This window comes from Grammomys surdaster, unplaced genomic scaffold (assembly GCF_004785775.1).
Source record: "Grammomys surdaster isolate TR1022 unplaced genomic scaffold, NIH_TR_1.0 254, whole genome shotgun sequence".
Classification (NCBI taxonomy): domain Eukaryota; kingdom Metazoa; phylum Chordata; class Mammalia; order Rodentia; family Muridae; genus Grammomys; species Grammomys surdaster.
Genome location: NW_021604695.1, coordinates 1,874,021 through 1,900,243, shown reverse-complemented (window position 1 = coordinate 1,900,243; position 26,223 = coordinate 1,874,021). Strand labels below are relative to the sequence as shown.

The window sequence follows — 26,223 nt, the reverse complement described above, 5'->3', positions numbered from 1 at the left end:
GTATTAGGTATTTATAGACTGCTGATAAATTACTTCCACTCTGGGGTTTTAGCTGTGATGGTCAGGCTGCATCTTCCTCGTTTCTGTATCTCGGCAGTGGAGGAAGTTCAGTAAATAAATATCTGTTAATAAACAAGTTAGACCTATAGTGTGAAAGTGATGGTACCAGCAATGAGCACCAGAGAAGCCCCAAAGAAGAGATGAATGTGGGCTAGGATCGTTAGAAAGGGACCCACGGGAGGGGAAAGAGGGTCTCATGGAAGAGTTTCACTGTTTGAACAGGAACGGATGAAGTAAGAGCAGACCACAGACTTCCAAACTTCATTCACTGACTTACAGTTACTTAACTAACTTAACAAACTCCACTTAACTCAGTGAGCCTCATTTTCTCACAAAAAAACAAAACAAAACAAAACAAAAACAAAAAAACCAACACGAGTGTGTGGCGGTGCTTGTTTATTATTTAATTTTAATTATTTTGGAGACGGAGGTCTTTCTACACAGCCAAGTCTGCCCTGGAACTCATGCCTTCTGAGCACTTGGCTTAAATGCATGCACCACCCTGTCCAGCAGTGAAAGAATGGAGACTTACATCACCGGAGAAATCCCTACAGGAGGAACTGGTGCAGAATGGGACATACAAGATCTAATTTTCTTTTTACTTTCTGAGTTCTCTTTCCCTTACCAGCGCACGTAGCCACTTCACTGGTTTGAACACTTTCCTGACAGGATTCTGAAGTTTATAGGGTCACTGTAACTCTGGTCTTCGGTGTCATATATCTCCTATCATTCCACCTTACAGCAAACACTTTCCAGAAAATTGTAGTAAGACATAGGACTTAGGAACCATCCAACTCCTTCCCTGGACACATGATATAAGTCACTGGGTAATCTTTGAGTCCTTTGGGATCTTTGAATCTTCCTCTTCTGTTTTTTTCTCTTCCCTTTTTTCCTGTTTTAGTATGTTTGTTTTTAAGATCATACCTCATGTAGCCCAGACCTGCCAAAAATCAGCTGTGTACCTTAGGATCCTCCTTTCTCTGCCTCCCCAGTGGTGGCACTATGATGCTGACTTCCTCTCTTCCTCTTCTCAGCCAGGTCCTCCTTCCCACACTGGGCTCCCGGGGTCAGAAGCTGTTCCTGTGCCTCAGACCCCACCAGATCCCACCAGCTCCACTCACTCGGCAGCATCTCTGCGGAGAGTATTATTTGCTCACACTACAGATAAAGCACTGGGGCTCCGGGAGGGCAGATCACCCAGCTGAAAATCACAGATTCTGGAGTGGCAGTTAGATCCCAAACCAGCCCTCTGATCCTCTGGTCCTCTTTCAACTGTGCCATGGGTTTCCAGAAACATGAGCTAGAACACAAGCCAAGCACAGCTCTCCCAAGGACATGAGCAAGTTCATGGAATTTACCTGCATGAGGCAAAGCCACCACACAACACAGAGGAGCACTTGCAGGTCTGGAGACACAAGTGACAATAGCCTCCTTGCTAGGTGTCCACCCAGACACAAGTGAGCATGCTTGCTTGGCGTTTGCTCCCCTCCCCCTCAGCAGGGTTGGGTCATGGCTACAGCATCCTGACAACCTATTTAAGCCAACTTTCAGGAACTGTCATCAAAGTACCATTTCCCACCAGTCTGAGTCCTTGAGCCTCTGCAGCCTCAGAAGAGGGAGTCATTAGCTGAAATCTCCAGGAACCGGGGGTCCCAGAAGGTATGTACTAAATTCCATCCAGATGTTGGGTTTGGTTTTATTCTTTTTCTCCTTCTTTTTTTTTCTCTCCAATCACAATCAAAGAGTGAACAAGTGGTTTTCACATTATCAAGCAATACAGGGGAAAAATACTGTTTTTTCTTTCCTGGTCAGGTCTGTAGCAAATAAATGAGCAAGAGGCTTACAATTTCTGGGTAATACAGACAAGCACCTGAATTCACAGTTAGTGCCTTATACATACAGCAGAAATACCAGGTAGGTAGACCATGTTGCAAACACTTCAGTAAAATCCAATCAGCACTGAACTTTCAACTTCTAGAATTGATGCTTACCTGTGCTCTAGGGAGCCCATTTATTTTACAATCCTTCTAAAAACAAAACAAAACAAAACAAACAAACTACTGTTTTGCAAGTAGGTCAAACACTAAAACATACATGTTGCTTTATTAGAAAGGGAGAAACTATGAATGAAACTTTCTAGTGGTACCTGAGCATCTGGTGTGGCCAGCAACTTTATCTTCCCAGGTGGGTAACAGCCAGTCATCACACAGCTCACAAAACTGTTCTCCAACAGCCCAGCTCTCCTGGGGTTAACTTACTGTGGGGCTAGGATGAGGAAAAACAGATCTTCCTAGGCTGCAGATCACTTGACTGCCCTTCACCCCACACCTGAGCTCCAGCTCCCTGGAAGAGAACCTGAGGAAAGGCAGCTTAGCCAAGGCTGCACTGCCAGGGGCTTCTTTGGCTGCAAGCTGTAGGGAGGACCAGAAATGAATGTCACCGGGAATGGGAATCTCAGTGATGAAGGGACCTTACTTCCAGTCTTCAAAAGATGCCATTTTCAATCTTCTCCTCTGAATTGGTGAGTTTCAAAATTTTTAGTCCTTTAGACTGTGTGAGCGAAACCAGAGTCTAGCCTGCTTACCGATTAAGCATACAAGGGAATGAAGACTATGGAGGTGTTTTGACCGAATCCCTTCTGACTATTCATAACTCTTCCACAATGTTTTTTGATATTTTCAAATTTGATTGAACTCTTCGGTGGAAAATACGCTTTAAAGGAAAACAAAACCAAACCACTCAGTGCACTTTGTGCGCCTTGCATTTTGACCCAGCCCACGGAATAATTTGGAAGCCTCTCCGAAGACCACCAGAGATCCTTGCTACGTCTTAATTTCAGTATCCTTCTTTTCATCTGGATTTATCACCATTGACCATAGAGAGCGATTACTGGTGAATCCTGGACATGCCCTGTACTGTAAGAGGTGAGCGTATCTGGAAGAAGAAACTTCTTTTTCTCAGCGATCGTTTTCATTAATGTTGTATCTATGCTGTAGTTATATATCTTGCTGGAAGCATATTCTCTTTTTCTTGTCAAATTCTCTTAATCGTCTTCAGTATTTAATTTACTTTTGCCTCTTTGCTTCTCCTCTAGAAAACTTTCCTCTAGTTTCGATATTTAATAGTTGTACTCTGGTGCACGCTGCTTGGTCGGATTTCAGAACCATAATTGCCAGTGTGATTTGGGTACAAACCTCCCCAAAACGGTTAAACACTTAAATCATTATAAAGGCAGCAGGCCTCTGAGCACATCTTACAGACAGGTCGACAAAATAGCACCAGAAGAGAGAAGGCTGAAGGTCTGAACCCTTCCCTGGGGCAGAACGGCCCTACTGAGAGAGATGGAGAAAGGGGATGATCCCTCACGGAGGGACCAGCCATGTTGCAGAGCTAGCAACACAGAGTGTCAGAAGAGCAAAGCCAGGCAGGAGTCGAGCCACCCACACCTGGAAGCCCCATCAGAAACCCAGCCAGCCTCCACCTGCTCTGTGAAAGTGAAGGGAAATGGTGAGAGCCACACTGAAGGTACAGCTGTGTCTCTGTGTGTCATCTTCTTAAGACACGGGGATTGCACTCAAGATGGGGACACTAGCACTGATGGCTGTGCTTTGGGCACAGTGTGTATCAGGACAGCCATGCAAAGACAATTACCTGGAAATGGGAGCCATTATAGCCCTTTGATTTGCTTCCTCCAATATCCTGTCAGACAGATGAAAAGAAGAGACAGACTCCTAACTCTGAAGTAAATTGCAGGTTGAAGTATTTGGTTTCAGCCTCCATCAGATTGAGGCTTTCCAAAGCAGAATGTTGTGTGCTCAGGAAACCAAACACTGGATACTATTGCTCTAGCATGCTTGCAGATTCAGACATAAGGAAACATGTAGTCAAATGGAGACAATTGGTTTTAATAGGCTGTTATTCTGTCGATTGCAGAGACACTCACTCTGTGTAGGGGCTTTGAAAGGGCCTCCTTCAGGTTCTGCAAGGCAGTCTGGAGGAATCTCAAAGTGGAAACAGTTCCAACATGTCCTATGTCGCTCACACTCGGACTGTTTCTCTTTCAAGCACTGATGCCCACAGGTAGGAATTCAGGCATCAGGCAAACTTGCTGGGTTCAGATTGGACAAAAGCATTTGAGATCCAGAGTTAGGATGCTTATCAAACTGGAGAATTGCTAAAGAAGAGAAGTAGGATTGAGAAAGCTCAGATGTCTGTGACAGGAGTTCTGACCATGTGACACCTTTGACAGAGTCAAGAAAGACTGAACTCTGGAAGAGAGTGCACAGAGAAAGATTGAGTTGAAAGAAACTGCTTCTCTTTGGTGGGGAAGATTTATTCAGTTTTGGGAGAAATCAGAAAGAGCTGTACAACCAGTCTGAATCCAATTTAAATACCTGTGTAGCTGGCTCTAGCAACCATGTGTAGATCCTTCGGAGGGATGCTTTGTGCTCACAGGCAGCTAGCCTGTGGAAAAGCAGAGGGGTGGGCACCGGGACAGGAGAAGGGTTTGATCCACTTATTGACTAGCCTCAGCAAAGGTAGAGATGATCCTGCTGTAAATTATCTGCTGGGGAACCAGCAGCTCAGTCATTACCTGCTCCTATAGAGTTCCTCCCTTTATTTCTTGATACTGTTTAGGAAGAATTTGCTTGGAGGAAGAGTCCTAAATATAAAATGTTCTAACTCACTGTTTGGATCTTGTTATGCATGTTTCTGGGTACAGGGTGAGACACTTCTTACAGTTAAAAATTGTTTGTTTGTTTGTTTGTTTGTTTTCAGACTGTCTCTCTACTTTCTATTGCCTGTGAGGCTTTTCTGTACTTATTGACCTCCCCAGGCTTCCATTTTTGTCTGCATCAATTGGTAAAATAAAGATTAGTTTCTTGTGCTGGCAGGGATTCTTATAGGTGTGACAAGAGCAGAATGAATCTGTCTCAGGTGGAAGAGAGGGAGTCTTTCCTGTGCTGTTGAAGATGACTGTCAGTTATTTTAAAAGCTGTCCTCATATCTTCCCCCCTCAAACTCCTAAATGTTCTGGACATATTTAGACTTTATTTTTGTTTTTCTTTTGAGAAAAGTTATCATTTGGCCCAGGTTGGAAACTCTATGACGCTGAACTCTTGTGGAAACTCTGTGATGTTGAACTCTTGATCATTATCCCCCTCCCTTTCTGCTGAGTGTGGGGTTTAAAGGTTTGCAGTCCGTACTTGGCTGGACTTTAAGTAAACAATTTATTGCGAGAAAACACACAGAAAGTGGTCACCTTAATGAATTTTCACTGTGACTACTCCCGGGAAAACAGAGCCTAGATGTAGAAACAAGAAATGACAAACATGGAAAAGACTCCCCCTCTTTTCCAGTCAAGACCTACCTCCTCCTAAGGGTCGTCACAAACCCAGGTCCTAACATTTTTATGAATGGCTTCACGTGCTTTTTGTAACGTATCAACCCATGTTATTTTGTGTTTTTATGTATTGGAAAGTTCAACTCAGCTTTCTGTCAGTATTGGCAACCCATGCTTTTGTGGTAAATCTCATGAAATGTGGCATCTATATGGAAACTTTAGCCCATATACCAAATGTCTGGGAGGACCAAATGACTTTAACATTTCTTCTTGATCAAAATTCCTGACTTTTGCAATATTCTTAATTCCAGGTAATGTCTTGTATTTCAGCAATGTTTATTCATTTATTTGGGGGTAGGAGTCTTGAACTTAGGGCTAAGCATTCAGACCTGCATATTTTAATATTTCAGAATCAGGATTTTAGTGCCATGATTTTTTTTTCTCAGTTTGTGCATCAAATTCTTCTAAATAATTCTAGGGTACTTTTGCCAATGAAATGGACTGAAGGCATATGCTCTCCTACTTAGTGTTTCTTATATTCACTGAGGAATTGCCTCCACCTTCATCTACCCACAGAAGGTGGTTCATTCTTTCAATCAACAGTGTTTACCAAGTGCTTTCTGTGTGGTGACTCTATTCCAGACCACGGGAATACAGTGTTTTATTTTAGGTAGGTTCTTATTTATGTAGCCCATCCTGGTGTCAAACTCCCAACAGTCCTTTTGCCTCAACCTCCTGGACATGTATACTACAGGCATGCCCATCTTGAGCTTCCAATATAGTAAAAAAGAAAGATAGCATTGGGGTAGATTCCGGTGGTAAAACACTTGCCACACAACTGAACATGCACATAAAAATCTCAGTGCTGGAGAAGCACACACAGGAAGCTCTCTGGGGGTTGCCAGCCAGCCTAGCTGAATCAGTATGCATCAGGCTCAGTGAGATGCACTCTCTCAGAAAGTAAGGTAGAGAGTGACATGTACATACACATACAAACACACAAAAAGACAGTTGAAAATAGAACATGTGAATACATGTGTAACTCTTAGAAAATTCTTTAAAACATATAAATTTAAATAAAAATTAAAATAAACAAATCTAACAGATAATAACATAAATTTAATAAAAATAGAAATTAAAAATCAACAGATGACAGCTGTGCTTAAATGGAAATAAACAGGATAATGCCAAAGGTTAACAGGAAGGTAATTACTTTGGAGGAGGCAGGAGAAAGCTGAGTTGGTAACAGCAGAAATAAGACAAAGAATAAGAAGAGCAAGCTAAGTTTGCCAAGAGCTGTGGAAATCCTGTTTCCTGCTAAAAACAAAACAAATAAACAAACAAACAACCCCCAACAAGTCCCAGGACTATGCAGGAGTCAGAAAGACTGGTGAAGCTATACAGTAAACAGGGAGGACAGATGCGCTATCCCAGGAAAAACACATGGAGGCCAGATCTCGCCTTAGAAACCATCGCAAAGAGTTCCCGACCTTAGCAATAAGAAGTGTAGCGTTGTCAACAATGTTGCAATGTGCTCTCAGGTTTTCTTTTTCTTTTCTTTTTTTTTTTTCTTTTTTAAACATGCAGACACAAGCAGAGAACAATGTAGAGTGTGAAGCGTTCTGACAGTTGTACTGCCAGGCAAGTTTGCAAAATGGCTGAAGTTTTAAATTGTCATTTTGAGACAGGTTCGTATTATGTTGCTCAGGCTGGTTTGAAACTTCTGAGCTCGAGGGATCCTGGTCTCCAAGTAGTGGGCACAATAGGTTTGAACTGCTGCCTCTGGCTACAGTGCATTTTTCTTGTCCCTCCAGCAAACCTGTAAGAATTCCCTTGCCAAGTATGATGGCACATGCCAGGGCTCAAGAGACCAGGGTAGAGTAAGATTTGGAGGCAAGCTGAAGCCACATACCAAGATTTTGCTACAAAAAAAATATATTACGAAAAAGCTAGGCTAGCAAGCAAAAAGCCCTAAATACTCCCCCCCCACCCCTTCTCAGCAACGTCTGGTTATGTTTGAGAATGGAAGTATTTTGGTTTTTTGTTTGTTTGTTTGTTTGCTTGTTTTGTTTTTTTGGTATTCTGAGTGGAGGCAAACGGTGTCCCACCTGGCTTTGTTTCTTTGCTGCATGATGTTTGTTTATTGGTCATTTATGTATCTTCCTTTACAGTCCCTGTCCCGGGGACTTAAAGAAAATCATGTGGGCGCATATGCATCTGTGCTGTGTATATGTCAGTGTGGGCACACATGTATGCTATGGCACACATGTAGAGGTCAGAAGCCAGCTTTTGTGAGTTGGTTCTCACCTTTCACCTTTACGTAGACCCCAGGCATCAAACTCAGGTCTTTAAATTTGTACACCAAGTGCTTTTACCAGTTGAGTCCTCTTCCTAGTCCTTCTCCTTTGTAAAGACAGGGTCTTGCTGTGTTCCCTGGGGTAGGTTCAAGCTCCTCAGCTTAGGCTGTTCTCCCACTTCAGCCTTCTGAGCCTCTAGGACCAAGGTCATGCACCATCGTATCCACTAGACCTTTTAAATTGTTCTGTTTGCCTTTCTATTATCAAGTGGGTACTCTTTGAATGTAGAGGATTTTATGTATCAGATAATGTGCATTGTGAATATTTTCTCCTAGGGTATACTTTGTGTATTTATTTTAAGTAAGTGTTCTTTTGAATCTGAGACTAAAAAGGAAATAAGCAAATGAACCCTTGCAGTTAGAAATAATTTTAAAAGTATTGAAAAAGTAAATGCACTCTTCTGGATGAGCTGACGTTTTTATCATGTAATATGCTTGCGTCTGATAGTTTGCTTTGCTCTGAAATCTACTTTGGCTGCTATTAATACAAAAATTCTGTTTTTTTTTTTGACTAGCATTTTCTTGCTATACTTATCTCTATCATTTTAGCCTAACTACAACATTATATTTGAATTTCTTCATAGATAGTATGTAACTGGTTCATTGAAGAAAAAAAAATCTTCGCTGGGCAGTGGTGGTGCGCACCTTTAATCCCAGCACTAGGGAGGCAGAGGCAGGTGGATTTCTGAGTTCGAGGCCAGCCTGGTCTACAGAGTGAATTCCAGGACAGCCAGGACTATACAGAGAAACCCTGTCTCGAAAAAACAACAACAAAAACAAAGCAAAACAAAATAAAATCTTCTGGGGTCTGTAGAGATGGCTCAGCAGTTAGGAGAACTTGCTGTTCTTACAGAAGACCTGGGTTCGACTTCCAGCATCCACATGGTGGTTTACAGCCATCCACAACTCCAGTGCATGGAATCTGATAATATATATATATATATGTATATGTATATGTATATGTGTGTGTGTGTGTGTGTGTGCAGGCAAAACCACACATAAAGTAATGTAAACTTAAAAGAAATCCCATTCTGACAATGTACACATAATGATGTTTGACATAATAATACATTACATTATAATATAACAACGTGTGCTAGGATGTAGGTCTATGGCTTTTCCCCTCTTCTTGACCTTCGTTTCTATTTTAGTTTCCTATGTGTTGGTTTATCATCTTGGACAGTTTTGGTGAGTGCTGAGGGAATTACAACTTGTGTATTTGAGATGGCAGGCTACGGGCTGCCAGCACTTCGTCAGTTTCTGGAGAGCGCAGGAACACCATTGTTGTTTCCCCTCACCTCTCACTTTACAACGCAGTTATCCTGGTTTGTCTTTTTTTCAGACAAAATTATATAGCCCATGCCTCTAGCCCTCAAGCATTTCAGATGTTTTTAAATCACACTTCTTTATTTCGAGGAAGAGACATATGTGTCACAACACAGTTGTGGGTGTTAGAGGACAGCTTGCAGGAGTCACTTCTCTCTTTCCACCACGTGAGTTCCCGATATTGAACTCAGGTCATCAGGGTTGGCAGCAAGCACCTTTATCCGCTGAGCCATCTCACCATCTTCCATCCGAAAGCAGGAAAAACTCAGAGAGTAAGAACAGTATTTACCTAGCTAACTCCAGTTCTGTCTCTTCTCCCTCCCTCCTCAAGTCCCCATATCCTGCTGGCCTCACTTCTCTCTCTGAAGAACTGCTTCAGCAGCCCTCCCAGAGCCAGACTTCTGACAGTGTGTTCTCTTTGTTTCCTTCATCCAAGAACGTCTTTACTTCATGCTCATGTATCCTGGCTATGCTCACTAGAACTCTTGTTTATCATGTTAAAAATGTTTCAATTTTTGGGGGGTGTCTATTGTTATTGGTGAGAAGTCCTCAGCCGCTGAAGCATCATTAGCCTGTCAGTAACACAGTGTCTTTGTGTTGTCTGATTTCTGTTTGGGTTGTTTTGTTTTTTTCATTTAAAATTTATCTTATTATATGGGTGTATGTGTGTGTTAAGTGTGAGTGTATGTGTTTCGTGTGGCGTAAAGTGAAGCTGGAGAGATGGCTCAGGATTAAGAGAACATATCTCTTTTCTATAGGACCAAATTTTGGTTTCCAGTTCCCACACCAGGGAGCTTACTACTTCTGTAACTATAGCTCCAAAGGACCAAGCCAGTGTCTCCTTGGGTACCCATACCTGCACGTGTTGTGCACACACACACACACACACACACACACTTAAAAATAAAATAAATTTTTAAAACATTTTATACACACACAATTAAAAGCAAATCTTTAAAATGTTTTTTTAAAGTATCAGTTTCCTTCCAAATACTGCTATATGTCCAACCCACTATTGTCAATATGTGGTTTCAATTATTATTCCTTTCAAAGAGTTTCTAACTATTTTTGGATCCATGGATTGTAAGAGACAGGTGTGTTTATTTTCAAGACATTTGGAGAATTTTCCATATAACTTTTCATTGCGGGTCCTAATTTAATACTGTTGTGGCTATATCACACTCTGTATTATTTCAATCTTTTAAAATGTATTAAGATTTTTTTATAGTCAAGCACATGGCTCATATTAATGAATAGTCCAGATATATTTGAAAAGCATGTGTACTCCTCAGTGGGGTAGAGGATTCAATAAGCGACAGCCACGTCCGTTTGGTTTACATTGTGTTCTTCATGGCTTCCTAACTTACCCCGTGGCTATGCTCCTGTGTCCTAAGCTACTCCGTCAGGTGTTTATGGAGCCACTTCAGCGTTCCTGTGACCACTCAAGATGATTCCTCCTTTTCACGATACACTCTCATGCATGAGCCTCTCTTGAAAGCAACATCTAGTTTGGTCTTGGTTTTTCATCCAACCTGGGACTGGTATTGATTAATATCAATATTAGTTAATAAGTAGCAATTAATATTGATATTGTTTAATGTTGATATTAATTGACATCAGTATTGCTACTCAGCAAAGAACTGTGAATTTAGGAGTTGTCAACTCTCCATCCTTTGTCAGATGTCTGTCCTAATGTAGCTGGGCTTACTGCTAAGGGTCTGACAAAGCTGAAATCAAGGTGAGGGCTTCGGGTGTTCCCATCTAAAGGAAGGGTCTATTTCCACAGTCAAAATTCAGTTGCCAGACTTCAGACCCTATGACCAAATGTTCCTCACTTCCTAAATGGCTGCTAGTGGCTTCCCTCACGTCAAGGAGGCTGTATGGATGACTCTTCTTGGGGCTCCTCCATAACCTAGTAGCGACAGACTCCCCCTCACAACCAGTCCCTCTCACGCTTTGGACCTCGTTGATGTCTACCTCCAGAGAGAGAAAATACTTCTGTTATCCATAGCTCCTGCCCATCTGAATAACATCTCTATTTTAAAATTAAGCGATCAGTAATACTAACTACATATGCAAAGTCTCTAAGGGGCAAAAGTCATTGGGCCATCATTGAATTCTACCTACTACCCCATTCCTATTTTTTAATGTCTTTTTATTTTGAAATAATTTAGAACATTTATGTATGTGGGTGGTATATGTGTACGTGTGTGTGTGTGTGTGTGTTCATCCGTGCATGTGTGTATGCACATGTATACGCTTGGGAGCCAGTAGCTGATTTGAAGTCAGGTGTCTTTCTCTACTGAGTTCCACTTCACTACTTAAGACAATCTCTTCCCTGAGCCCCATCCATTTGGCTAGGGTGAGCCAGCTGGCTAGTGAGCTTCAGGGATCCTCTTGTCTCTGCCCCCTCAGCACTGGGGTTGCCATCTTTTATGTGAGTGGTGGAGTCCTGAACTCAGATCCTCATGCTTTTTCAGCAGAAATTCGACCTACTGAATCATTCCTGTGACCCCTAATTTATAATTATTTAGAGAAAGCTGCGGTCCTCTTTCTGCATCTTGTTTGAGACAGACAGGGCCTCTTGTTTGTGTCTGGGAACACTAGAGTGATTAGTTCATAATTCTGTGGATTCTCCCATCTCTGCCTTCTATGTTGTTGTGAGGACACTGGGATTACCACAGACACATGCTACCAAGTCCAGCTTTTTAGTGTTCTGGTCATCAGAACACAGGTCCTAATGTTTGTGTGGCAAGCACTTTAACCACTGAGACATGGCCCAGCCCTGTTTTTGTTTGTTTCAGTTCTTCGAATTGAACCAAAGATAATTTGTTTTGTTTTTGAGGTGGCACCTTTATTAAGCAGCCCAGGCTGGCCTGGAACTCTGGCTCTCCAGTTTCAGTCTCTCAACTTCTGGAATTACAGGTATGTGTCACCACCCCCGGAGTCACCTTCTCAGTAGTAATGTTTTACATAGTCACAGGACATTTGCACTGAGGGAGAGATACAGTCCCTGACAGTCTGCAGGTCTCTCCAGTTTCTCCCCAGCATCCCTTTCGTAGCCTAAGAACTCATGGAGCTTTGCACACGCCTTCAGTTGTAACCACTCCTTGTCCTTTAATTGGTGACAGTTCCTCTGGTTTTGATTCTGGTTTTTTGTTTGTTTTGGTTTGGTTTTGATTTTTGCTTTGTTTTGTTTTGGTTTTTGTCTCTTACTGCGTGGATACTTCAAAGAACACTAGCCACATAGTATATAAATTTTTCCTGGGTTTGGGTTTCTCTAATGCTGCCTCATGATTAGGTTAAAGTTATTTTTAGCAAGAACAACACAAAAGGGAAATTGTTCTCTTCTCACAGAAAAGTTATAGGCCTGTGTCTTATTGTCAACCCCAAAATCCTAGTTAATGTGGGATTTCCAGAGTCTCTCAACCTTGGAATTACTATTGTAGCCTTTGTAATTGACAGACATTTTTGTAGGAATATTTTCAAATGTGAATTTCCATTTCACTTATTTTCCTATCACACCCCTTCTTTCTGTGTTTATTTTTTTTTTGGAATTGCACTATAAAGAAAGGCTATCATTTTTCTTCATTTACTTATAATACCACTTATTTTTACCAGCACAACATTAGGGACTTTATTCTGTGGTCTTTCTGAATTTCTATGAGTTCAAGGCTAACCTGGTCTACATAGTTCCAGCCCAGCCAAGGCTTCATAGTAAGACCTGGTCTCAAAAAAGAAAGAAAAGAGATTATTTTATGTGTATGAGTGAACAGCAGCAATAATGTGCACCATATTTGTGCAGTGCCTGAAGAGAGCATTGCAGCTCCTAGAACTGAAGTCAGGGCTGGCTTCAAGCCACCATGTAGATGCTGGGAATTGGACCCAGGTTCTCTGCAAGAGCAGCAAGTACCTTTAACCTCTGAACCATCTCTCCAGGCCATTTTATTTTTATTTTTATATTTATTTATTTATTTATTTATTTATTTATTTTTTGTTTTTCAAGACAGGGTTTCTCTGTATAGCCCTGGCTGTCCTAGAACTCACTCTGTAGACCAGGCTAGCCTCGAACTCAGAAATCCTCCTGCCTCTGCCTCCCAAGTGCTGGGATTAAAGGTGTGCTCCACTACCGCCCGGCCTTTTTTGTTGTTGTTGTTGTTTTTGTTTGTTTGTTTGGTTGGTTGGTTTTTTCCATTTTATTTTTAAACGAGTTATTTATCTTTAATTTGTGTGTGTGTCTAAGTTATATATTATGTATTACCATCTGTGTGCAGGCGTCCACGGAGGCCAGAAGAAGGCATTGTGGCCCCCTGGAACTTGTGAGTCACCTGATGTGGGTGCTAAGAACCAAACCAAGGTGGTCTTAACTGCTGAGACATCTCTCTAGCCTGAAAGGAAGTTTATAGAGAGAAACAGTTTGTCATTACCTGAAATATTGCATTAACTTTTCTAAACCCAACTCCCTATATATAACTGTTACATCTATTTCTTCTTTAAAAAAAAAAAAAAGAAACCGAGATAAAGCAACATTTCCTTAAACCTAGGAGTGTTTAGGGACTGCAAAAACAGGGGAATGAACACTACTCAGAAAGTGGAAAGCCTTTCTGGGGGGGAGTATTGATTTGTAAGTACACACACCATAAGATGCGAGCTTCAGTTAGGAGGGGAGCATGTAAAATGCCTCAGATTAAGAAGAAACAGCTGCATTGAAGAGCTGTTGGACATACACTACTTGATTTTAATTGTGTGGAAGATGATTGGCTCCAATTGATTTCTGAAAGATCTGGAAACAAAAGAGCTTTGGGAAAGCATCTACTGACTGGAGAGCCACAGAGCAGGACAGCGAGAGAATCCAGCCTAAGTCAGCAGAGCTACAGCCCAGGACAGTGAGGAGAGTCCAGCCTAAGTAAGCAGAGCTACAGCACAGGACAGTGAGGAGAGTCCAGCCTAAGTAAGCAGAGCTACAGCCCAGGACAGCGAGGAGAGTCCAGCCTAAGTCAGCAGAGCTATAGCCCAGGACAGCGAGGAGAGTCCAGCCTAAGTCAGCAGAGCTACAGCCCAGGACAGCGAGGAGAGCCACAGAGCAGGATATCGAGGAGGGTCCAGCCTAAAACAGCCTAAGGCGTATGTCTGCAAACCAAGAAAACACTTCAGTTAACATTTTCCCAATCTGCCTTCCAGCTTTATTAAAGAAGCTATAAATATATCAGATTGTTCAGAACAGTCTCCAATAAAACTTTAATTATTTTCTCCATAAACAGACTTTATATCCTGTGTTCTTTGACTTAAGATTCTCATCATTCACATGTCAGAAGTTCTGGAAACTTAAATCTTAACATTAGCTCCCAGCTTTAGATTGTTTTATCATAAAACTGAAATTCTCCTGAAATTCTCTTTTCTCTTTTTTCCCCTAGCTATTTAACCCAGGACTTTGTGCATGCTGGGCAAGCACTCTAACCCCAGCTCTCTTGACTTAGTGCCATAGGGTTCATGTCTTAGTTGGGGTTTCTATTGTGATAAAACACTATGACCAAAAGCAACCTGGAGAGGAAAGGGTTTGTTTGGCTTACATATCCTGAGTCATAGACCACTAAGGGAAGCCAAGGCAAAAACTCAAACAGAGGTGGGAACCTGGAGGCAGGAGCAGCTGCAGAGGCCCAAGGGTAGTGCCACCCACAGTTGGGCTGGGCCTTCCCTCACCAACCATCGATTTATCCCCAACCCGATCCTATGGAGGCATTTTCTCAATTGACATTCCTTCCTCTCAAATGACTCTACCTTGTGTCAAATTAACATAAAACTAGCCACTACAGTCCCCTTGTGTGGCTTAGGCTGGCCTTGAACTCCTGATCCTTGAACATGCTGGGGTTACAGGTATACCACCCCACCAGCACTTTTCACTGTCCTGAGTGTCAGAGGCTTCTGTGAAGGTGTGTGAAATATAAGGTCTCTATGATAATGTCTCAATTCTCCCTAGGAAAGCAACCACCACAACATGCAAGGAAATGAGCAAGGCCGACTCCAATAAATAAGTAAATACTTTATTTACAAAAGCAGGGGCAGGTTAGATTTGAGCTGCTAGCTGATGTAGTTTGCTGATGCCTGGCCTGCCTGAGCTAATCCAGTGCTTTGGACTGGCATCTAAGCAGGGAATCTGTGTCTAATCACCTGTGGTTCACTAACCTAAAGACCAGTCTGGAAGGATGAACTGTTAGAATCAGGGGCTCCTGGAGCCACTGTCCTTGCAGCAGCTCTTCCCCTTCCACAGACACCAGTAAGAACCCACAGAGACATCTGGCTCTAGAGAACACTTTCAGGTGCCAGGATCTCCCACCCAGAGAAGTGAGTGTACATCAGAACGGGTATTGGTGCCTATACACGCTACTGCCCGCCCCTCTCTCTGTCCTGACCCGCGAATCAGAGAGCCCGACTACATGCTATGAAACCTTCCCAAAACCGTGTGAAGAGAGACGCGTGCTTCTGTCACTTGGGCTCTCTGGTTCTTCTCTTCAGAGACCTGCCATGCTTTCTGTCCCTGGCACTGGGGCATGACCTTGTCTCTGCTGTGCTATTGTCTATCTGTCCATGGTACTAAATAAATCTTGTGGCCTCAAGGAAAAAAAAATCTCTGTCTCAATGTCTCAATTATATCTAAGACCTTTCAAAGTCCAGTCACAAAGTCCTTTCATTCCCCAGATTCTATTCTCGATCCTATTATCAAGACTTGGCATATGCAGGCCCTTCACCAGGAGGCCTCTTGCCTTCATTTCAGCCTTTCCAAGTCCCACCACGTCCTTTGGGGTCCTGCCATGTCTTTTCATGAAGCCCCTGTGGTAACTCCCACGAGTGTTCATCTTCTTCTCCCCTCGGTCTTTCATGACTGTATAAAGCCCTGCGTTTAATACCAAACTACTTTGGACTCATTCTAGACCATGCTTGATTATGGCACAGCAAGCTTTGGACTCATTCTAGACCATGCTTGATTATGGCACGGCAAGCTTTGGACTCATTCTAGACCATGCTTGATTATAGCACAGCAAGACACCAGCTCCTGCAGATCTGAATCATTTGTTTTAGGCAAATCCTCCCTGGAAGGCAGGAGTCAACCGAGAGCTGCATATTCTGCAAAGATGACACGTGCCTTAGTGGCCTCTCCCTGCTCAGATCCTCGAACTTAATTTTACGTTTGTAATGGCATATTCTTTTACCTACAGAAGCTTACAAAGCCATGTAGCTTCGGGATCTGTGAGACTTGGATCTGTCCCTGAACTCACCACAAAGCCTGGTACAAAGCTTTTATTGCCCAAATCATCTGCCCCTCAACTCAATGTCCCGCCCTGTCTCCTCTGCTCCACCAATCCCACGACTACAGTTGTGTGATTTGGTCAACAGGCTTCATTCTCTTATTCTGAGTTTGTTTAGGGCTGACACAGGGCAAATGTGTAAGATATTTACAGTCCTACATCTCTCTCCTACTCAGAGAATTAACTTAGTAAAAGGAGCCCCTTTCCAGCTCAGGGCTTCTCCTTCTGTCTGCCCTCTTGCTAACATCTGGCCCATCCATTCTCTCTTCTGCTTCTATTCTATGAAAACCGGTTTCATTCTTCCACAATTTCGTACATATATATAATGTGCTTCACCATATCCCTCCCCCTCATTCCCCTCTCTTTTTCCCCTCTCCTCATGCCGAACCCCTTCTTCACTACAAGTTCCCCTCCTCTGTCATGTCTTTGTCTCTGCATACATGTGTGAATACATTGTGTACCCCCTATATTTAACTAGTGCTACTTGCTGGGACTTAGGTGAGGATTATTTACTGAAACAAGGGCAATTTACCAGTGGCTACACCCGATAGGATTATTACTCCCCATTCCTAGCAGCCGCTAACTGCTTACAGCTCCTCGGGAAGGGGAGGGGCCTCACAAGCCCCTCCCCGACTCTCTTCTGCCAGCCTTCTTCGTGGAAACAGAGAGCTCCTTCCAAACTCTGTCTGTCTTGTCTTCTCTGTTGTTCTTTCCTGCTTGTTCTCTCTCTCTTTCTTTCAGATCCCCGTTTGGTGTTTTGTTTTCCTGTCCAGCTTCCCTTCAGTTACCTCTCTTCCATGCGCTCCATCCTGTTACCAAGCCTTGGTAACACATCTCTCACTCTTCCCCACTGCTTCGTGGGAAATGTGGTCCATAAAGTCCCCCTCAACCTCTCAGTTAGCAAACCGAGGGCTCCTTTCCACATTCCTTGGCACTGTTGCAGCATTGGTCCCTGCTGACCTCCCTGCTCACCAAACACTGTCTTGTACTGTTTCTAGGCCATCATTCCCTCCCTCCTGTTCTCTCAACGCTCCCCGCCTCAGACTTGTGGAGACAACTTCCTCACATGTCGGCATCCTAAATGTTGTAGTGCCTAGGATCCCACAGCACCTGACCTTGTAGGTGTTTCCTGACAGTTACCAACTACATTGCACACGAAGCTGCTTGGAGAGCGTCTGACACAGAGGACGTCATCAAGTACATGCTTCAGAGAATGATGGCAATGACTGTGATGACCTAATTGTTCTCTTCCAGCATCGTGCACTGGTGACCTCACACCTTCTTAGTGCTACAAGCTCTCCAGTATAAACCGATGCCCCAAGTATAGACCATGAGCCTCTAAGACCTCCTTCAGGGTACCTATCTTCCACACCCCAACAGACATGTTCCCAGAGGCACAATTGGTTTGTTTATAATGCCCTTTCCTGTCCGTTAGCATGCAAACCATATCATAATCTCAGGTGAGCATGTCGGACTCTTTTGGACTTCCACTAATTTATGGGTGCAGCATATCCCATCAGAAGCAGATGAAATATATATTAATAATTAGCCGTAGAAAGCTTATGTGTCTTTATGGGGGAATGTGACAATCCACCCTAGCTCTTCAGAATTCCTGATTGTCTGGGAGCATCCTATCTGCAAGGATTATTTTACTTGCTGTGTCTCTCTACTGTGGGGTATGGGAGCTGGTTTACAGAAGGTTCTTGGCATATGTTTCTGAACAAGTTTTAAAATGAAATTAAGGATAGATTATTTGGACTTAACTCAATCGGGTTATAGAAAAACAAGGTCATATTTGAGAATTTTTGTAGACAGCTTTATTGGGCTTATTTTGTTTTGTGTTTGTGGCACTGACTATGGATGTGCTTTGCCATTGGGCTTTATCTCCAACCCTTTAAATATGGTGTGTGTGTGTGCATTGTATGCATTGTGTGCACATGTGTGCAGAGGCCAGAGGTTGACCTTATCCACTTCTCTGCATTAGTTTTAGAGTCAGGGTCTCTCACTGACTGTGGATCTCACCTATCTGGAGAATCTGGCTGACCAGTGGGCTCTAAGGATCTGCCAGTCTCCCTCTTCCCAGTGATAGAATTATAGATGCAAGCTGTAGTACCCAGTTTTTTATGTGTGTGCTGGGGAACCAAACTCAGGACTTGCCTGTATAACAAATAATCCAACTGAGTCAAACCCTTAGACTTAAGATTTCAAAAAATTAATAGAATAAACCAAAAATAAAAAAATAAAAAAATAGAATAAACCTTCTTGTGATTATGTGAGTTAAAGACATGGATATTTTGTTTGTTGTTTGTTTGTCCTGCTTTTTGAGAAAGAGTCTCACTATGCAGCCCTGGTTAGATTAGAACTCATTAAGTAGACCAGGCTTGTTCACAATTCACAGAGATCCACCTGCATCTGCTCACTCAGCTCGTGGCTGCTTGCTATGCACGAACACCTCAACTCCTATTCTGTGTCTTCTCCTTTCGTGTGAGCATATTCCACAAGCCACCTGGCAGTGGAGGGGCCACCGTTCTCCACATATGGCCATACTACCTGTCTCAGGTAGGGATTCCATTGCTGTGACGAAGCACGATGAACATAAATGACTTGGGGGAATGGGTTTGCTTCAGCTTACAACTCTTGGGCAGTATCTAACTTTCTGTTAATCCCATCCAGCACATTTAATTTTTCCTCTTCCTTTCCTTTTTTTAAAAAAACTTTCTTTTTTGTTAAGGTCTCACTATGTAGCCTGGAACTCACTCTGTAGACATTTTTGGTAAATTCCCCAGGGATCCACCTTCCATGTTCGAATGCAAATGTATAATTCCTTAGTTTGGAGCTATATAGTTAATGGAGCTATTTCTCCACTATGATGAATAAGCCTTTCAAAGACATTTTTTTTTCTGCATAAGAGTAGAGTGAAAATGCTTCTGGGCTCATTTGAAAGGGGTTTTAATAGAAAACCTGGGTTGTCCTGTGTGGTAGGGCCATGGGCTGTGAGGTGCGCATATTTAGGGTATCCACATGAAATGTGCCCATCGAATGTGTTTGGATCATTCATATAAAAATTCCTTATAGTATCACACTATTGTAAAGACTATGGAAGTCTCTTGAAAACAGGCTTCTCTTACAGGGGTTAGGGGTCAGGGGGAGTGGACCAGAAAATGCTGCAGAGTTCCACTGGGCACTGCTCTCCAGTGAGGGCACACCAGGAGTAAGCTTGACCAGTGTCTGGTGGGTGGTCTTTCACCTGGGGCAGGCTGGGAGGACGGCACTGTGAGAAGTTCCAGAAGGTCCTTAAGGGTGTTAGGTAGTGCCTACAGATGACAAGTGGGCCTGCCTCTAAAGTCCTAGTTTTTGTATTGTATGAACATGAGTGTTTCGATATCTGGGCTCACACATTACAGTTCATTTATTAACAAGCATCTGTGCAATGTTCTTTGCTACAGCCACTTGGGGTGGTTCATTGATCTACCAGAGCCTGCCAGAGGCTTGGCTCACATTAGAACTGCCTTGTAGCTGGACCCTTATCTTGCAAAACACTCCATTATTCCAAGTCAAACAAAATGGCTTTCAAGTTACACACAATGGTTTTACTTATGTTCCTAACACCCTGTTCCCCATCACTAGACATCGTTCCAAAATACTCAGACTTCAGCAAGGCTGGGGAGGAAGATAGGATGGCTTAGAAATCCAGAAAATTCACTTTTCTTCTGGGATTTCTTATGGCACTGTCTTTGTCCTCTAATGCCTCTCTAACTTAGCCCCAGGACCAAGGAGGGAGCTGTCTGTCAGTGGCTCATTCAGTTTCCCTGGAGGAGGCAAAGAACATTGCACAGATGCTTGGCCTGCCTTCAAGACCGGCCACCTCTCCTCAGATGGTTGTCAGTTAACGCAATTTCCACATCCCTTTGAAGAGCCATGGCTTTTGTATATGGGAGGAAACTGGTCCCAGCTTCCAGAGAAGACAGAGCTTAAGTCTGTAGACTCCACTACACCAGGAGGAAGGATACAGCCTGCACTTTGAAGTGCTGTTTCTGGGCCTTCCCCACTTGCTTAGAAACTTTACTACATCCATATCTGTCCTCCAAAGCAGATGTTGAGACAGAAAGGGGGCAGCACAAAGATCTCCAGTGGGGATTCCCAGATGTGAGCTCTGAGGAGAGATGAAGTGCAGCCCTGCTGTCAAGTTGAGGGACAGCAGTGCTTGAGTTCTGCTGACATGTGAGCCCAGGCAGTTCTCAACAAAGACTTCCAAACTAGGAATAGGGTATAAAATCCCATGCTTTCTTCCATTGTCTGTCTTCTTGGGCTCAAATTACTTTTCTTTCTCAAGTTGGGCCTGCCTTGTGTATGGGAGATAGCTGATCTAAGGTCAGGACAGTTAAACCAGAGCTTGACTTTGTTGTTCTGATCCATTTGCCAAAATACTTTGAAAAGAGTGGCAACTATGCTAGCCCCTTCACTTCAGTCATGACCTGCAGTCTGTTCGCATAGCAAGGATGGGCTAGGCCAGGCCTCATGGGCAATTCTGATCAACTGTTGGCAAGAATTTCAGCTTTGATCATAGCCAAGGCATTTAGCAGCTATCAGTGTGCACTGGGGACACGAGAGAGCAGTGTTGTCAGTACTGAGCATCGCCTGCATCTACTAAGAAGTAGCTGCCTTGATGAAATCTACAGTTGAGCTCTTTCCTCAGCCTGGACTATTATTCTTTGTTCATTCTTTATGGGACTATGCTTCTCAGGCTTCAGGCTTGACTTTAAAAGTCGTTCCCCTAGCTGTCCTACTTCTGGTAGATTTGAGTGAGGTACAGCATTCTAGAAAATGTTCTTACCTATAATGTTGAACCTGTAAAATTTTCTTAGACTCATTTCTTGCAAACATTACTAACAATGAGATAATGATATCCAGGCATAAATTCCAGGGGATGTTGGAGAGAGCAGCTCCTCCCTTCTTATTCCAGGTTCTTGGAATTACGGAGATGAGGGCGAATGCTAAGTGTGAACTAGGAGACACTCAGAACGCCCTTGCTTTGCTTTTCCACTCTTTTCTGCTTTGCTCCTTTGCTTCCATATTACTGCTTCTGCTTTCCTCTCCATCTTTTCCTCAGCCTTTGTCATTTGATCCCTTCCCTTTGTCTTAGTGACATTAACCTTGCTCCCCAGATTCCAGCACCAACCTAAATCAAGCTTTGTGGTTTGGATTCTCCTTTCCTGGAAATTGTATTCAAATGGCCCAGAGAAGATTCTAGCTTTCTAGGTACTTCAAGGCTCACAGCTGGTACTCACTGTAGACAGCTCAATAGATCATGGCCTCTGGTTCTGTAAATATTATCTGCCTCGTGTGCCCACCTACAGACACAAATTCAGTTTTAGGGGTGCAAAGTACAATAAATATTAATTATACAGCTCCTTAAAAGCTCTTTAATTCTTAGGCTGGGAATGAGACCAGATAGTAGAGTTCTTTTCTAGCATACACAAACACCTCGGTTCAATCCCTAACAGATCATAAACTGGGTATGGTGGTACCTGCCTGTAATCCCAGTGTTTGAGAGGTAGAGGCAAGAGGATCAGAAGTTCACAGCCATCCGTGACTATGAAGAAACTAAAGCCAGCCTGGGCTATTTGAGACTCCATCTCCAACAAATAAAAACACCAAAACTTCATTTTCTACCTCATTTTATTTTTTTAACATACTTGGAAGGGATATCCTATTATTTTTCATCCTTATTTGCATATAAGGAAACTGAGGTTCAAAAAATAAAATAACTTTCTAAGTCAGTCATCTAATAGTCTCCACTTAGTAGCCTCCAAGAAGGCCACCATCTCCATATGATGTTCTCATTATACAACCTCGATTATAAATCTCTATTACAAACAACAAGAACGACCATGAGAACCGTGAGAAATAACAAAGCAGGCTCTACACTGAGAGCCTAGAAGGCTCTGGCAAAGTGGTAAGACAGTTCAGCCCTTCCTGGACCTCTCTGGTCCTCAGACTATGCAGAAGCATCTTGGGGAAGTCGGCAGATGCTTAGAATCAGTTTACACTTAAGTGATTTGCCTTCTACCTAGGCAGCACCTGGAGTCGGCTTTCAAGAGCTCGCCATTTTCCCTAAGTACCATCATAGACCGTTTTGGTATTGCTCACAGTTCTGCACTTATAAACTCCCTTCTTGGGAGAGATTTTAGAAGCTGGAATTTCTTCCCCATGGAGGGCTACAGCAACTCTGATCTTCCCCCACTTTGCTGCCTTCAATTTATCATAACTGAGTTATCTGACCTACCTTGTCTGCCAATAGGTTATCAGACACTCCTCATTCCCACAGAGACCAGAAGGAAGGGCTGTTGTAGAGAGCGAAGAGCAGGTGGATATGCAGGCCTTGCTGGGTTTCCCTATCATGTGTATTCACAACCATGGCCATGCAATGGAGTCTCCTTGGAACACATGGGACCTTTAAAGATGGCAGCCTAGAGACAGCACGGAAGCTCTTCACCTTTGCTCTACACACCTTGGTATCTATTTCTCAACCTACATGCACTGCCATATCCTGTATAACAAAGTGGTGAGTTGAAGTGTCTAAGTTCTGTGGGCAGCTGGCGCTAAGTAATCAAACCCAAGCATCTCCAGATTCTCTCCACCTGTCACCATGCCTTCTAGAACACTGAATGTGTCATGGCTCCTACATTGCCCTTGGCTGCTTCTCACTTTCTCCTCACCCCGGGCTGTGTGAGCTTTCCCTCCACTAATGAATGAGGTTCTGAAAGGCAGACTGACGGCTTCATCTCCCTCTCCTCAGATGCCTTGCGAGGCACAGTAACAGGCACGTGTCCATACACATCTGTCAAGTCAAACGAAGCATGGGAGGGAGGGAAGATGTGGGGGAAACTATTCTGCCTTCTCTTTCCTCACAGACAAAGGGCCTCTGATCATTCTGTCACCACCTCACGATAGCACCTTGTCTCACCTCAGAGACAAGAAAGGGCTGGCCCTGTGGAAACCCAGACCTTGAGAATATAGACTTGAGAATTCAGCTGTTTCCACCATGTCCTTCCTCCTGTGTCATGTGTCATTCGGTCTTATTCATTGGCTTCTTCAGATTCCCAGTTCTGTCTCAGTGAGGGCGCTGCTGCCAGGCTTTCCTCTAATACCTGATGGGAACAAGGGTTCTCCCTTCTCTCTCTCCTTCTCTCTCTCTCTCTCCTTCTCTTTATCTCTTCTTCTTCGTCTTCGTCTTCTCCCTCTCCCTCTCCCTCTCCCTCTCCCTCTCCCTCTCCCTCTTTCTCTTCCTCTCCCTCTCCTCTTCTTCTCCCCCTACCCATCCCCATCTCTCTCCTCTGAGTGGTACTGATTCTCTTATGCAGGTAAGCAACAACAAAACCCTTCCTCCATTCATCCAGGGTGGACAGGCGTGCATCCAGCTTCAGTTTTCTGTGGCTGCAGTTCAGCAACTCAAGTGGAAAAAAAAATCCTGACTTCAAATGAATGGCTCTGGACACCATTGTTGGGTCATAAGACTGCTCCTTGTACTGGCTGCACTCTTTGGAGACAGGGGACTGTATTATCCAGTCCAGAGGCCAGGTCTTCCTTCCTTGCTCCCAGCACCACACTCAGCTACTTTGGCTAGTGGGGTGGGCGTGGGGTCTCTCTAGACTTATCAGCTACAGCACATGTGGCAGTGAGTCCTGACAAAGGTCTGTACACAAATGTTCATAGCATGTTATCAAAGCCAGGACCAGCCAACAGATGCCGTGGTAAACAGTCTGTCATACAATCTAAAGAAGCTCAGCAATAAACCAGAGTGAGTGTTTCACCCTGAGAAAACCTAAAGACAGGAAGCTGAGCAAAGAAAGCAGATGCAAAAAATGCATGGTGCACGGTTGCATTTAGTACCATATTTAGAAAAGACGCACACAGTGTGGTGGATGTGTGCAAGAGGAGACTTGGAAGGCCACAAGCAAGATGTGAGGTAATGGTAAAATCCTGGAGATGGGATGGTAGTGATTCCACAGCTGTGTACATCTGTCAAAAGTCTCTAAGGCCTACAGGGGACTGGGTGCACTTAGCGGTTATTTACAATGTATCTATATAACGGGAGTGCTGAGTGGCTGTGATGTCATTCAGGATAAAGTCTTGGCTCAGTCCCCAGGCTCTGGCTGTGCAGGGCCCCCCAGTGCACCCCGTTCCTCTACAGCACTGTGGCACCCCGTTGATTGCAGTTCCTCAACATGTCTGTCCTGCCTACACCTGTGTCTTTACCGAGGCTGCTCCTGTGCGTCTGTACCAACGTCCACCAAGCAAGATGCTTTCTTCCTCATTCAGCCTCCAAATGCTCAATAAGTAGAGGCATCTGTACTACTTTCTTTAGGCAGAATGTAATACCCAACTCACCCCCTTTTTTCTATAAAAGGCAAGAATATTCTTTTTTGTTTTTAATTTTCTTGTACATTGACTTCTGTACAATAGTGGAAGCTCCTGAAGGAAAATATGAGGAAATTTCCTCCATACGATAAACGTCAGCTATTTCCATGTAAACATTTGGAAAATGGAGATTAAGCAAAAACTCGTAATTACTTCTCCTGTGCCCCAGACTCCTGGTCAGAGCAGTGACATCACAAGTTAAGAAGAGAGCTGAGGTCTGGCACAATCATGGTCCAGAACGTTCTCCCTCTCAAGTGTCTTGGGCATTATTCTCAAACATTTTTTCTAATTATGAACAGCTTTCTTCCTAATTATTAAATCCATATGTATTTCAGGGGAAATTGAATCCCAGTTTGCTTCATTCACACCCAATCCATCACAGTTTTACTTTCAAGAGCTATTTGATGTTCAAGGAGCCATTAGGACCCCATAATGCCTCTTTCTGAGAAAAAGGATACGGGCAAAGTTAAGCAAAACCAAATGCTAACAAAATCCTCAGAGGTTAAGTAGAATCCTAATGAGGGGAATTATACTCTGCTATTCTCTGTCCGAGCTCTTCAGACTCCAAGGAAGTCTGAGTGACGGACCGGCTCTCACATCTTTATTCCACATTTTCTCCCTAGGGGACTTTGGAAAGATGAGAAAAGGGATGGTTTTGATGGGTCAAAAATCTTTGACATTCTGTTTCCAGCAGTATTTCAGTTTAGATTTTCAGAAGGCTTTTTGATATGAAAGATCTAAAATTGCTCAACAAAATATCATTGGCATCTTTTTAAGTACACATTGAACTATTAAGAAAGTAAAGTCCAAGATATCTCTCTGTGTGTCTATGTCTGTCTCTCTGTCTCTGTCTCTGTCTCTGTCTCTGTCTCTGTCTCTCTCTCTCTCTCTCTCTCTCTCTCCCACTCTCTTTCATCTAATTTTAAAAATACAAATGGAGATAAAATTGGAATAAAGTCAGGTGTTGGTCCTAAGACAGGGCTAGTAGAAGATAAATTTTAGTTGGCAGTGAAGGACTGCTTCTGGGGCCTAGCCTTAGGGAGGTACTTCTGTATTTGGTATGTGTGATGGCAAGTTGTGATTGCTGATTTTACATTCTGGCGTGTCTGTGATGGGGTGGGGGGGTGGAGGGGTGTTTCTAGGTTAGATTAATTGAGGTGGAAACACCCACCCTAAGCAGTGCTGTTCAGGGGCAGGGCTCCTAGGCGGAATAAAAAGGAGAAAGCTCGGTGAGCAGCAGCCACTGACCCCCACTTCCAGGCTGTGGGTATGGTATGACTGCTTGGTGTTCCTAGTGCTAGCTCCTAGTCGCTGTTTCTGAACCGCAACTGAAGTAAACCCACCTTTCTTTCTTCCTTCGTTTCTTTCTTTCTTTCTTTCTTTCTTTCTTTCTTTCTTTCTTTCTTTCTTTC

General features: G+C 43.3%; 1 protein-coding gene across 1 annotated transcript in view; it reads left to right on the top strand.

The window, feature by feature from the left end:
• Positions 1 to 1,636: 1,636 nt before the first annotated feature.
• Positions 1,637 to 26,223, top strand: part of Asip (agouti signaling protein) — an 81,269-nt gene continuing 56,682 nt past the window's right edge. Inside the window, exon 1 of the mRNA XM_028775346.1 lies at positions 1,637 to 1,719. The gene's annotated coding sequence lies outside the window, so the exon portion shown is untranslated. The remainder of the gene's footprint in view (positions 1,720 to 26,223) is intronic.